The sequence below is a fragment of the Pithys albifrons genome, chromosome 18 (genome assembly GCF_047495875.1).
Source record: "Pithys albifrons albifrons isolate INPA30051 chromosome 18, PitAlb_v1, whole genome shotgun sequence".
Classification (NCBI taxonomy): domain Eukaryota; kingdom Metazoa; phylum Chordata; class Aves; order Passeriformes; family Thamnophilidae; genus Pithys; species Pithys albifrons.
This window is the reverse complement of record NC_092475.1, coordinates 13,782,501-13,795,000: the sequence shown is the minus strand read 5'-3', so window position 1 is coordinate 13,795,000 and position 12,500 is coordinate 13,782,501. Positions and strand designations below refer to the sequence as shown.

The 12,500-nt window shown below is 45.3% G+C and overlaps 1 protein-coding gene across 2 annotated transcripts in view; it reads left to right on the top strand.

Moving 5' to 3' along the window:
- The window catches only part of ASIP (agouti signaling protein), a 44,711-nt gene that overhangs the window by 896 nt on the left and 31,315 nt on the right, over positions 1–12,500 (top strand). For both annotated transcript variants that reach the window (XM_071572772.1, XM_071572774.1), the window contains exon 2: positions 3,864–3,907. The gene's annotated coding sequence lies outside the window, so the exon portion shown is untranslated. The remainder of the gene's footprint in view (positions 1–3,863; positions 3,908–12,500) is intronic.

Here is a 12,500-nt window from a genome sequence, read left to right as displayed (position 1 = left end):
TCTGTTCGTGTGAAACACAATTTTAGATCTTACAGAGTTTTGACTTGTACTGACCTCGAATTCCTTACACTATAGGGGGGAATAAGCACTTTCTTCGTTGTGGAGAGTTAAATCCAGTTTTCTGCTTGAAAGGTCTCACTAAATGGTAGATTGGGTTGTTTTAAACCATCACCAGAGTTCTTTGTTGCCGCACCACCAACTCTTCTTTACGAACACGGTACATTGTTGGATACGGTCGGATTTATACAAGACTTTTTACGATATTCATAAAACTCTGAAACCTGTGAACACCCTGATGGCACTAACGAGGCTCACATGTCTCCTGCCTTTGTTGTGTGGAAGACAAGAAGGTGGAAGTTCTCAATATATCCAGAATTTAGTGGTCTGGTCTCTGAATGTGCCTCTTCCCGTCACGGCCGTGCAGTTTCGCGGCTCTCGCACAAGCGCCGACCAAGCTTTAACTTTCAGATTCATTCCAGTGAGTTCCTGACAACTTTCACTCCATTTGGTGGAGGATGGCAAGCTCAGGTAGCTTTTTGTGGGGCAATTAATCTTCATTTGCAGTAGCTTAATGTTGAAATGGTAGAAAAGTAAAAATTTCTGGGGAGGTTTTTCCTCTGCCGTTTCAGACTCCTCTGCAACAACAAAAAAATGTCCTGACTTCTCTCCAGACACCCACCAGCACTGCCGAGAACTCTGATACTGAATGATATGGCAGCCACTCCTCACTGGCCTGGGCTCCTTAAAATCATCTTTCTGGGACCAGTTAGAAGGTGGATGTGGCAGAACAAATAAAACTGGCTTCAGGGATTCCGAGATACCAGAGCACAGCCTGGTTTAATGTTCAGATTTAATGTTCCGGTTTAATGCTCAGGTTTAATGTTCAGGTTTAATGTTCAAGTTTAATGCTCAGGTTTAATATTCAGGTTTAATGCTCAGGTTTAATGTTCAGGTTTAAGTTCAAGTTTAATGCTCAGGTTTAATGTTGAGGTTTAATGCTCAGGTTTAATGTTCAGGTTTAATGCTCAGGTTTAATGCTCAGGTTTAATGTTCAGGTTTAATATTCAGGTTTAATGCTCAGGTTTAATGTTGCGGTTTAATACTCAGGTTTAATGTTCAAGTTTAATGCTCAGGTTTAATGTTCAGGTTTAATGCTCAGGTTTAATATTCAGGTTTAATGTTGAGGTTTAATGCTCAAGTTTAATGCTCAGGTTTAATGCTCAGGTTTAATGCTCAGGTTTAATGTTCAGGTTTAATGCTCAAGTTTAATGCTCAGGTTTAATGTTGAGGTTTAATATTCAGGTTTAATGCTCAAGTTTAATGCTCAGGTTTAATAGTCAGGTTTAATATTCAGGTTTAATGTTCAAGTTTAATGCTCAGGTTTAATGTTGAGGTTTAATACTCAGGTTTAATGTTCAAGTTTAATGCTCAGGTTTAATGTTGAGGTTTAATACTCAGGTTTAGTGCTCAGGTTTAATGTTCAGGTTTAATATTCAGGTTTAATGTTCAAGTTTAATGCTCAGGTTTAATGTTGAGGTTTAATATTCAGGTTTAATGTTCAGGTTTAATGTTCAGGTTTAAGTTCAAGTTTAATGCTCAGGTTTAATATTCAGGTTTAATGTTCAAGTTTAATGCTCAGGTTTAATGTTGAGGTTTAATACTCAGGTTTAATGTTCAAGTTTAATGTTCAGGTTTAATGCTCAGGTTTAATGTTGAGGTTTAATACTCAGGTTTAATGTTCAAGTTTAATGCTCAGGTTTAATGTTCAAGTTTAATGTTCAAGTTTAATGCTCAGGTTTAATACTCAGGTTTATTGTTCAGGTTTAATGTTCAGGTTTAATGCTCAGGTTTAATATTCAGATTTAATGTTCAAGTTTAATGCTCAGGTTTAATGTTGAGGTTTAATATTCAGGTTTAATGCTCAAGTTTAATGCTCAGGTTTAATAGTCAGGTTTAATATTCAGGTTTAATGTTCAAGTTTAATGCTCAGGTTTAATGCTGAGGTTTAATGTTCAAGTTTAATGCTCAGGTTTAATGTTGAGGTTTAATACTCAGGTTTAGTGCTCAGGTTTAATAGTCAGGTTTAATATTCAGATTTAATGTTCAAGTTTAATGTTGAGGTTTAATATTCAGGTTTAATGCTCAAGTTTAATGCTCAGGTTGAATAGTCAGGTTTAATATTCAGGTTTATTGTTCAGGTTTAATGCTCAGGTTTAATGCTGAGGTTTAATGTTCAAGTTTAATGCTCAGGTTTAATGTTCAGGTTTAATATTCAGATTTAATGTTCAAGTTTAATGCTCAGGTTTAATGTTGAGGTTTAATACTCAGGTTTAATGTTCAAGTTTAATGCTCAGGTTTAATATTCAGGTTTAATGTTCAAGTTTAATGCTCAGGTTTAATGTTGAGGTTAAATATTCAGGTTTATTGTTCAAGTTTAATGCTCAGGTTTAATGCTCAGGTTTAATAGTCAGGTTTAATATTCAGGTTTATTGTTCAGGTTTAATGCTCAGGTTTAATGCTCAGGTTTAATGTTGAGGTTTAATATTCAGGTTTAATGCTCAGGTTTAATGCTCAGGTTTAATGCTCAGGTTTAATGTTGAGGTTTAATATTCAGGTTTAATGCTCAGGTTTAGTGCTCAGGTTTAATGCTCAGGTTTAGTGCTCAGGTTTAATATTCAGGTTTAGTGCTCAGGTTTAATGCTCAGGTTTAATGCTCAGGTTTAATGCTCAGGTTTAATGCTCAGGTCCCTCTCCCACAGCACAGTAAATCACTAAGGTGTGAAAAATGCTGCTACTGTAACAAGACTGAACGAAGCTCTGGATGGTGGGTGTAACTAAGCTATTGGATTAAAAATGTCATTTTTTCTTTCAATGAGGTGGCCATGAGCATCTCTAAAGATTGTAATCAAAAATGCAAAGAATATAAGAATTTAATGTAAAATATTGAAGCACTCAGGGGACATTTCACCTGAGAACATCTATGCAGGTAGTGCATATGTGTGACATTTTGAGCCACAGTGATGCCCCATGGGTTGGTCTGGCAGTGAGCAGAAATGCAGCAGGTACTTCACAGAGTAATGAGAATTCCTCCCCAAAACCATTTGCAGTCTCGAAGAAGTTGCTGGCAGGGATTGTTGCACCTTTCACTTGGTGTTCCCTTTGCCTCTCTCCTCCCTTCATTATTCCCAATGCTCTGCTCTTGCTCTCTTTACTCCCCAGGCAAGTGAAAAACCATTTTACTAAGAACACCCCCCTTGAAGTTTCACCTCTTTTTTTCTGTGAAAGCAGGACTGAGTCAGAGGAGTTTGTAACATCAATTTGAAACACTCAGCCTTCTGCTAAACCTCTTTCTGATTCAGTATGAAAGGGAAAAGAAGGTTAAGATTAACTGCTCTTGTGTAGTTGTCTTTATTAAATTAACAAAATGAGAGATGCTCTGGATTAAGTTTTTCAACAAATACTTTGCCTGGTGTTGCTCCAATCAAGAAGCTCTGCCATTTTCAGTATTTCTATAATCAATAGACTTTCTCCATTTGTCTCCTCTGAGATAGAAAGAATTTCAGATGCAAAGCAAATTCCTGTCTCATATTGGCCACGAGGTTCTAAAAACTGGGGCAATGGGAAAAGGAGCCAAGTCAAATCTGGCAGAAATACTTTAGATCATCATGAGAGTGAAAGGCAATTCCCATTCCAAACTTCCAAGCAGGGAGAAGGATGCTCCCCATGGAATATCCACAGGGCTGGGAGCTTGGGGGGGTTATCCTGCATAAACCCAGAGGTAAATCCAGCCCCAACCTGTGGCCACGTGTGCATTTCCCTCCTTGTGACTTGTCCCAGTGAAACACTTTGCTTTGATTTCACAGATTTGAGGAGAACCCACTGACCACCAGACCTCGGGAGCCTGAAGGTAAGACATGTAAGACATTCCCCTGAGCTGATGGGGCATTTTTATACCAAAATTCAGTGTAACTGTTGATGCTCTTTGGCTCAAAAGCATAAATTGAGTTGGTTTCACCTGAATCATTCATGAATCACTTCTCCCACCACTGAGGTTTCTCTGAGGGGTCTCCAAACATGCCCATCTTCTCTGTTACTTAATACAGCAAAGAGCTGGTTTTGCAGCAGTGCAGGGCCCCAGAACCAGCAGCAGGAGAGGTGCCACTGAGAAAATAAAGGCCTTCAACTGCCTGCCACTGACTTTTGCAATGACAGATGTTCATAGCCTGGTGTTTCTGGGAAATTTGTTACATCTACTCCCATGCAAAAGCAAGAAGTGGGTCAAATAGAAGCTGTTTACCCCACTCACCTGTTGTCAGGAGGGATCAGGAGGTCATATTTAAGAGAAGGAGAGAGCTCACTGAGTGCTGGTAGCCCCTCTGCAAAGGAACTTCCATGTCTCATTGCACTGTTCCAACCTCACCCTTCCGTGGTGCTTCAGACACTTCATTACCCTGTTTTTGATGATTGTTTCCCACTTTCACATGGATGGGGAAGGATTTGTTTGGCAGTTCTTAAAACATTGGGTGTAAAACCCACAAATCTCCATTCTGATGTTCCCTCTAGTGAAAGGCTTTGCCTTTCCCACCCATTTCATGTTTGCTGGCCCAGGTTTCTAATGAAGAAAAAGTCTGATTGGACTTAAATTGGTCCAGGGCACTTCAGGTGGTTCTCAGTGCACTGAGATCCCCTTGGTCCATCATCCACTCTTTGCCTCCATCTTCAACAAGGCTGCTGGACCAAGGGGCTCTCAGTGCCCTGGGCTGGAGGGCCATGACTGTGAGAATGAACAACTCCCTGACAACCCTCAAACCCTGTGGGATCTGCTGTGCATCCCACAAATCTATGGGGCCTGAGGGGATTCATCAAAGAGCTGCTGATGTCATTGCACAATCCCTCTCAATGATTTTGGAGTGGTCTTGGGAATCCAGGGAGGTCCCAGCTCACTGGAAGCTGGTGAATGTTGTCCCAGTCTTTGAGAAGGGCAAGAAGAAAGACAAGGACACTTCAGTGCCTGGTGAAGTTCTGGAGAAGGTTATTCTTAGAGGTGTTCAAAAACACCTGAAAGACAAAGCAGGCACTGGTCACAGCCAGTACAACTTCAGGAGAGGAAAGTCCTGCTAAACCAACCCTCTATGACAAGGGGACCCACCTGGTCAGTCTGAGAAATTCAGCTGATGGGAAGTTTTTGGACTTCAGTGAAGCTTTCAATCCTGTCTCTCCCAGGATCTTTCTGGACAAGTTGTCCAGTCCACATCTGGATAAACATCATGTGATGGGTGAGCAACTGGCTCATGTGTCGGGCACAGAGGTGACAGTGGCTGGGGTGACATCAGACTGGTGACCTGTCACTCGTGGGGTTCCACAGGGCTCCATCCTGGGCCCTGTGCTCTTCCACACCTCCATCAGTGACTTGGATGCAGCACTGGAAGGGACACGGAGCAAGTTTGCCAAAGTCCCCAACTGGGAGGAGCTGTGGAGTCCCTGGAGGGCAGGGAGGCCCTGCAGGGAGACCTGGACAGAGCAGAGGGCTGGGAATCACCAACCATGGGAAGGGCAACAAGGGCAAGTGCCGGATTCTGCCCCTGGGATGGGGCAACCCCAGATGTGCAGACAGAGGGGGAATGAGATGCTGGAAAGCAGTGCCAGGAAAGGGCCCTGGGGGTCCTGGTTGGTGGCCACCTGGCCACGAGTCAGCAGTGCCCTGGAGCCAGGAGGGCCATCCCTGTCCTGGGGGCATCAGGCCCAGCATGGCCAAGGGAGGGGATTGTCCTGCTCTGCTCTGCTCTGCTCTGGGGCAGCCTCACCTGCAATGGGGGGGCAGTCTGGGGCACTGCAATGTAAGGAAGGGCTGAAGCCATTGGAGACTTTCCAAAGGAGGGAACAGAGATGGGGGAGGGCCTGGAGGGGCAGCATGTGAGGACACTGAGGGCACTTGGTGTGTTCAGCTGGAGGAGCCTGAGGGGAGACCTCATTTGGGTCTTTCAACTTCCTCCCAAGGGGCAGTGGAGGGGCAGGCACTGAGCTCTTCACTCTCATGACCAGTGACAGCACCCAGGGAAGGGCTGGAGCTGTGTCAGGATGGATCTCAGGACAAGGTCCTTCCCCCAGGGGGTGGTGGGCACTGACCAGGCTCCCCAGGGCAGTGGGCACAGCCCCAAGGCTGCCAGGAGTGTTTGGATGATGCTCTGGGGCACAGGTTAGGATTGTTGGGGTGTCTGTGCAGGGGCAGGAGCTGGACTGGATGATCCTTGTGGGTCCCTTCCAGCTCAGCACATTCTGTGTTTGCACTCCCTGGTTCTGTACAGAGGAACTCTCAGCCAAGCAGTGCCCTGCCCTGGGGCAGCTGAAGGGGCAGCTGAAGGGGCAGCTGAAGGGGCAGCTGAAGGGGCAGCTGAAGGCGCAGGTGCCCTGCTCTGGTGTCCACAGGCTGGTTTGATCCTTTTCCACCCACCTTGCATGAGGTAACAATTCCTGCTTTGCTTGTTTCCTCCCACCTTGTGATTCCTGGCTTAGCCTAAACTGCTTCAGAGACATGTTTGATCTCCACCAGAATAGCTGTAATTCCTGAAAGCCATCAGGACAAACTCATCCCTTGGCTTTTCTCCTGTCCTGATTAACAAGTTCTGATGAGGAAATTATCAGATCAATAGCCCTTCTCAGGTGAGACTGGCTGGGAAAAGGGGAAGCAGATTTGAAGCACAAATGGTTTATTGTCTCAAGAAACACAGGAGATCTTCAGGGGTGTTGAAGCCCATCATCCATGTCCTTCTTGGATAAAGCCAAGCTGTTTCAAGCTGATTGCTCAGAGTTCACATCAATGTGGATACGAATTTCATTGAGTTCTAATGAACTTTCAGTCTTTGGCTTTGCTCCTCTCAAGTGCAGTGAATTTCACTTTTGAGTTCCTGTGGGTTTTGTTTTATTTACATCCCAGCAGAACAATTGGATGGCTCAGGAGTAGATGTTCAATAACTTGGTACTGCACAGTGCTGTCAATAAATAGCAGAAGATGAAAGAAAGTTGTTGCTAAGAAGAGAGGCTTTGGAGCCTATTCTTCTGAGAGAAGCAGCCTGGATTTAAAAACAAAACAAAACATAAACCAACCAATAAAAAAATCTCAAAGAATGGAAATGTGGGAATTGGACTTTGCTGTCAGGGTTCCCATGACACTGCTCTGCCTCCCAGAGATGTGTCCTTTGGGCCCTCAGGAAGGAGCAGCACCACCCTGGGAATCTGCAGCTGCCCCTCCAGACCCTCCTCCCAGCAAATCCCTTTAGATCACCTGCCAACACTGGCACTTCTTGGAGGAGAGAACCTTCTGCCCACCAAAACCTGTGGCAGAGCTGTAAATAACAGCAGTTTGATTGAAGCTGGGCTTCTGACTTCTTCATTCCTATGTTAGAAAAAACACCTTGAGCCAAGCTGGGAAAGTTTGCAGAACAAGAATGGCTTCCCCATAAAAGCATTTGCTCCTGAGATTAAAATGAATAAATTCATTAATGCAAGTAATAAGTTGTTACTAAATTCCATTCTTGCACTGCAGCAAAACAAAGATGGATCAGCTGCTTTCTGTCAGGTGAACATGAGTTCAGTATCAAGGAGATGCTGCTGAGAGGGGTCAGGTCTCAGACACCAGGAAAGACATTAAATCCTTTTATAAGGCTGTAGGAGAGCATTAAAAACATGAGCTGTAACAACCCACAGACCATGAGGGGCATTTTGCAGGTGATGGGCACACACTGAGCCTTGTCTGTCCTTGTCTCATCCCACTCCTGCTGCAGAAAGAGGCACAGGAGGAGGTACAAGAAGGAGCTGCAGGAAAGAGTCAGAGAACAAAGAGTGGTGAAGGGCGTGGTGAGGGAGCCAGGAAAAATCAGAAGATGAAGAGGGTGACAAAAGGGGGGGAACTGAGGCAGATCAAAGAGTAAAGATATTGAGAAAAATGAGGTGGGTAAAGGAAAGACAGATAAAAACAGGTGATAAATGAAAGAGTCTGAAAACGTATTGGAGGGGAGAGGAAACAGATTGAAAAATATGAGAAAGCAAATGGTATAGAATGTTCATGTACAGAAGAAGAGGAAAAAAGCTGAGATGTGCCAGCCATAGAACAGGGGCAATAAGGAAAGGCAAAATACATTGATTTTGTTGTAAACTCACAAGAAGAGAACAATAAAAATAAATAACAGGGAGAAAATGAAACACTGACGGAGAGAAAAACACAAATGTGTCACCCCCCAAACTGTTCCCAGAACTGGGACAGTGAATGCAAACCAGGCTTCCTGCACCAGGGCTGACAACCCAAGCCATGCTCCTCAGTGACTGCTGAGTTTCATTGCAAAGCAGCACAGAACAAATCCCTGGGATTCCTTTCTTTTTTTTTTTTTTAATGAGAAAATTAATTACATCCCATAAATGTCTGTAACACAACAAAATACAGGGCCCCAAGGCTGGGAGAGAAGCTGAGAGCAGAATTTGGCCCTAATTCAGGTAACAGCAGTGTCTGAAAACCAGTTTTTCTATAATGGGAAATTTAGACTAAGTTAGTTAAAAAAAAAAAGAAAAAGAAAAAGAAAAATCATAACATTTTGAATGTGAACTTTGGGAATGGAATAAGAGCAGCATTTTTGAAAGAAAGGAAATTGCTGCTGCTGTAAATTCTCCTGCACATAAAATTTCATCATTGAAACTCTTTCAGATGGAAAATTTGGTTGCTGTTAAAGCTTTTTAAGGGGTAAATATAAATTTTAACAATTAACATCCCAACCTCCTAAAATTCAAGCAGTTCCACTGCTGTGATGGGCTCCACACCCATCACCCCACAGAGGTGCAGCAGCACGAGCAGAGAATGAGGGGGAACATCTGATCCATCAGGAGCCTCAGGAATTCAGGATGTTCCTGCAATCCTGTGTCCCTCCTGCTGTCCTGGGTGTCTTCTCAGGCCTCCTCTGAGAAGTTACTCCAAGTATCACTCAGAGGTTTCTCCTCATCATCCTCATGTTCACCTGGTCCCTCAAACGCTGCTTCTCAGTCACCTTCAGGTAACTCCCAAAGTCCCATTTTGCCCCCACAGGGTGGCTGGACACCTCTGTCCTTCCTGCAGGATCTCTCTTGGTGGGTAATTCCCCCCGTGGTGCAGGATCCAAGATTTTTGGGAAAAGCACAGTGCATTTCCTTTGGTGGGAAGAGAAATCTCCAGATGTTCTGCACTCAAACACTGCACATCACAAACTGTTAGTGCCTTCAGTCTGAAGCAGTGAAAAAAGAAATAAACAGCTTTTGAATATTTACAGAGTTCTCCAGTGTGTGGGTTGTGAGGAGTGGCTCCAGCTCCAAGGCAGCAACCCCCATTGCCCCATGGGTTTCTGCAAGTATTTCAAGTCCTGTGAAGTCACTTTGTGTTACCTTCATAGCAACTTTCTCACCTAAACTGCCACAGTTTGGAGGCTGACTGAGATAAAAAAAAAAAAAAAGTAACAAAAAGACCTCCCAAGAGGTTTTTTTCCAACCCTGGAATAGTCCTGATGAGACCCTCAGCACTAAAACACACAGACTTGAGAAATACAAAGGGGCTGCACTTCTGTTTCATATCAGAGCCTCAACCCCTGCAGCAAATTTTATCCTACAAACTTTCCTGGGGCTGTTCAATCAAAATTGATCATTTCTTCCAGTATGAAGTTTTTGGTGCTTCAGGCTGCAAACATGAGCAGTGCTGTCAGTGGCTAAAGAGCTTCGTGATTCCTGATTTCACAGAATCATAGAAACAATTGAGTTGGAAAAGACCTTCAAGATCATCAAGTCCAACCCTTGGTCCAACTCCAGTCCCTTTACCAGATCATGGCACTCAGTGCCACGGCCAAGCTCACCTTAAAAACCTCCAGGGATGGGGAATCCACCCCCTCTCTGGGCAGCCCATTCCAATCCCTGAGCACTCTCTCTGCAAAGAATTTCTTTCTGATCTCCAACTTCAATTTCCCCTGGCAGAGCTTGAGCCCATCGTGCCCCCTTGTCCTATTGCTGAGTGCCTGGGAGAAGAGACCAACCCCCACCTGGCCAGAACTTCCCTTCAGGCAGTTCCAGACAGTGCTGAGGTCACCTCTGAGCCTCCTCTTCTCCAGGCTAAACACCCCCAGCTCCCTCAGCCTCTCCCCACAGCACTTGTGCTCCAGTCCCTTCTCCAGCCTCGTTGCTCTTCTCTGGCCCCGCTCCAGCCCCTCAATCTCTTTCCTGAACTGAGGGGCCCAGAACTGAACACAACACTCAAGGTGTGGCCTCCCCAAGGCAGAGTCCAGGGGAAGGGTCACTGCCCTGGGCCTGCTGGCCACACTAGTTTGGATCCAGGCCAGGATCCCCTTGGCCTTCTTGGCCACCTGGGCACACTGGTGGCTCCTGTTGAGCTTCCTGTCCCTCAGTCCCCTCAGGTCCCTCTGCCTGGCTGCTCTCCAGCCACTCTGTGCCCAGCCTGGAGCGCTGCAGGGGTTGGGGTGGCCAAAGGACAGGACCTGCACTTGGCCTTGTTGAACTTCATCCTATTTCTATCTATCCCCTGGCACAGAGCTCACCCAAGCAGGGACAAAACCCCCTCGTGGCGCACATGACACACACATGGCTGTAAAAGGGCCAGTAAAAAGTATTAATCTACCATGGAGGTGCATAATTGCAATTATGAAGGGACATTTGATAAGCACTAACTGCAACCACGGGCTGGGACACTCAGCTGCTCTCTCTGTACATGCCCTTATCAAAGTCAGGGAAAAAAGTCTTTCCTCCACTGTGTTTTGGCTTTCAGTGACTCCACAAACCCCTCCTGTTGCAGTGGAGTTGATCAGTGATAAACCTCCTGTTCTGCCCAGGGAGCGATGGTGGAGCTGCTCCTGCTGATGCTCAGCACTCCCAGGGATCTTCTCAGGGATCGAGACAGAGAAACACTCAGGAACGAGCCCCAGAGAGCACAATAGATGGGGTTTCATCCCCAGGCCCCTGCAGCTGCTCCCCTGTTATCCACCTTTCCCCCCATTCTCCACCTTTCTCCCATTATCCATCTTTCCCCGTTATCCACCTTTCCCCCCCGTCATCCGCCTTTCCCTGTTATCCACCTTTTCCCCTGTTATCCATCTTTTCCCACCTGACAAACCTCTCCAGCCTTGCCTCTGCCTCTTGACCGCCCCAGATCCGTCCCTTCGGGTCTCAAATGGGAGGAAAAAGGAGTGGCCGAGGGTCAACTTTCCACCAGATTTTTTTTTTTTAATCGTGAGACAGCAAAGAGAGAAAGGGAAAAAAAAAAAGAAAGAAAAGAAAGACTGAGAAAAAGCAGAAATCGAAGTAGAACAGTGTCCATCCTGGTTGGAGTGGGGTGGATAAGGGCTGGCAGAGCCGTGCCAGCCCCGCTACGATGCCCAGCACGGGCAGCCCCGGCTCGGCCCGGGCGCGGTGAGCAGGACGGGGAGGGAGAGCCGCGGTGGCACCGACACCTCCACCGCCCCTGGCACGGCTCCGACCCTCCATCCGACCCTCCGTCCTCCGACCCTCCATCCGACCCTCCGTCCGTCCGACCCAACGTCTGTCCGACCTTCCGTCCGACCCTCCGTCCGTCCGTGCCTGTGCCGTTCTCCCCGCGCCTCCGTCAAGCATCGCCCCTTCGCCCCCGCCCGCCCCGCGCATCCCCTCCCGGCCTGGAATCAGGGAAGTTTGAAAACTCTCCTCATTTTGCTATTTTACCTTTTTTTTTTTTGCTCCTCTGCGTTTGTTTTCTGCTCGTCTCCGAGTCCTTCCTTTCCAGCGCTACCTGCGGTTCGGGTCATTTCGGTTCTCGTTGGTGTTTCTGCCTCTTTATTTCTTTTTTGGCTGTTGCAAATTTTGTTTTTTTCGTTTGGTCTACTCGTATCTACGTTTTGTCCTGAAATTATTGTGTTAAATTATCTCTATACACTCTTTTATTATATGATTTTAACTTCAACACTGTACATTTCCTAAGCCGTATTTTTAGCGCTCGAACAGATTATTTTATTATTATTATTATTATTATTCCCCTAAGTGCAGTAAATTATGATATAACATTGAAATAAATCGGTATTTTCCTGAAGCTTTCGTAACTCCAGAAAGATTATAAGAGATTAGATGTTATTATTTATTTTAGGGGTCATAATATCCGTTTTTGACCATCAGACTGTAATTATTTCTCTAACTTGCCCTGTAATTCTTCACAAAAACTAATGCCACCCTACACATCTCCAGCTGTCTAATCTCTCATTAGTGTTTTAATCTTACATGTTTTTGTGCAAGTCCAGCAAGCAGCAGTTGCTTTACACAGTGAACAAGGTAAGGAACCCAGAGATAATTTATCAGTGCTGTTTGCAGCAGCAGAATTTCTCATTCAGCATCATTTTTTCCAGCACTTCTATCAATTTTCCAGCTCCTGCAGCCACCGGAGAACGAACATTTCTATTGTTCGTTTGATTCCATTTTTTGCCTTCCTAAAGGGATTCATTTATTGCAGTTTTCCA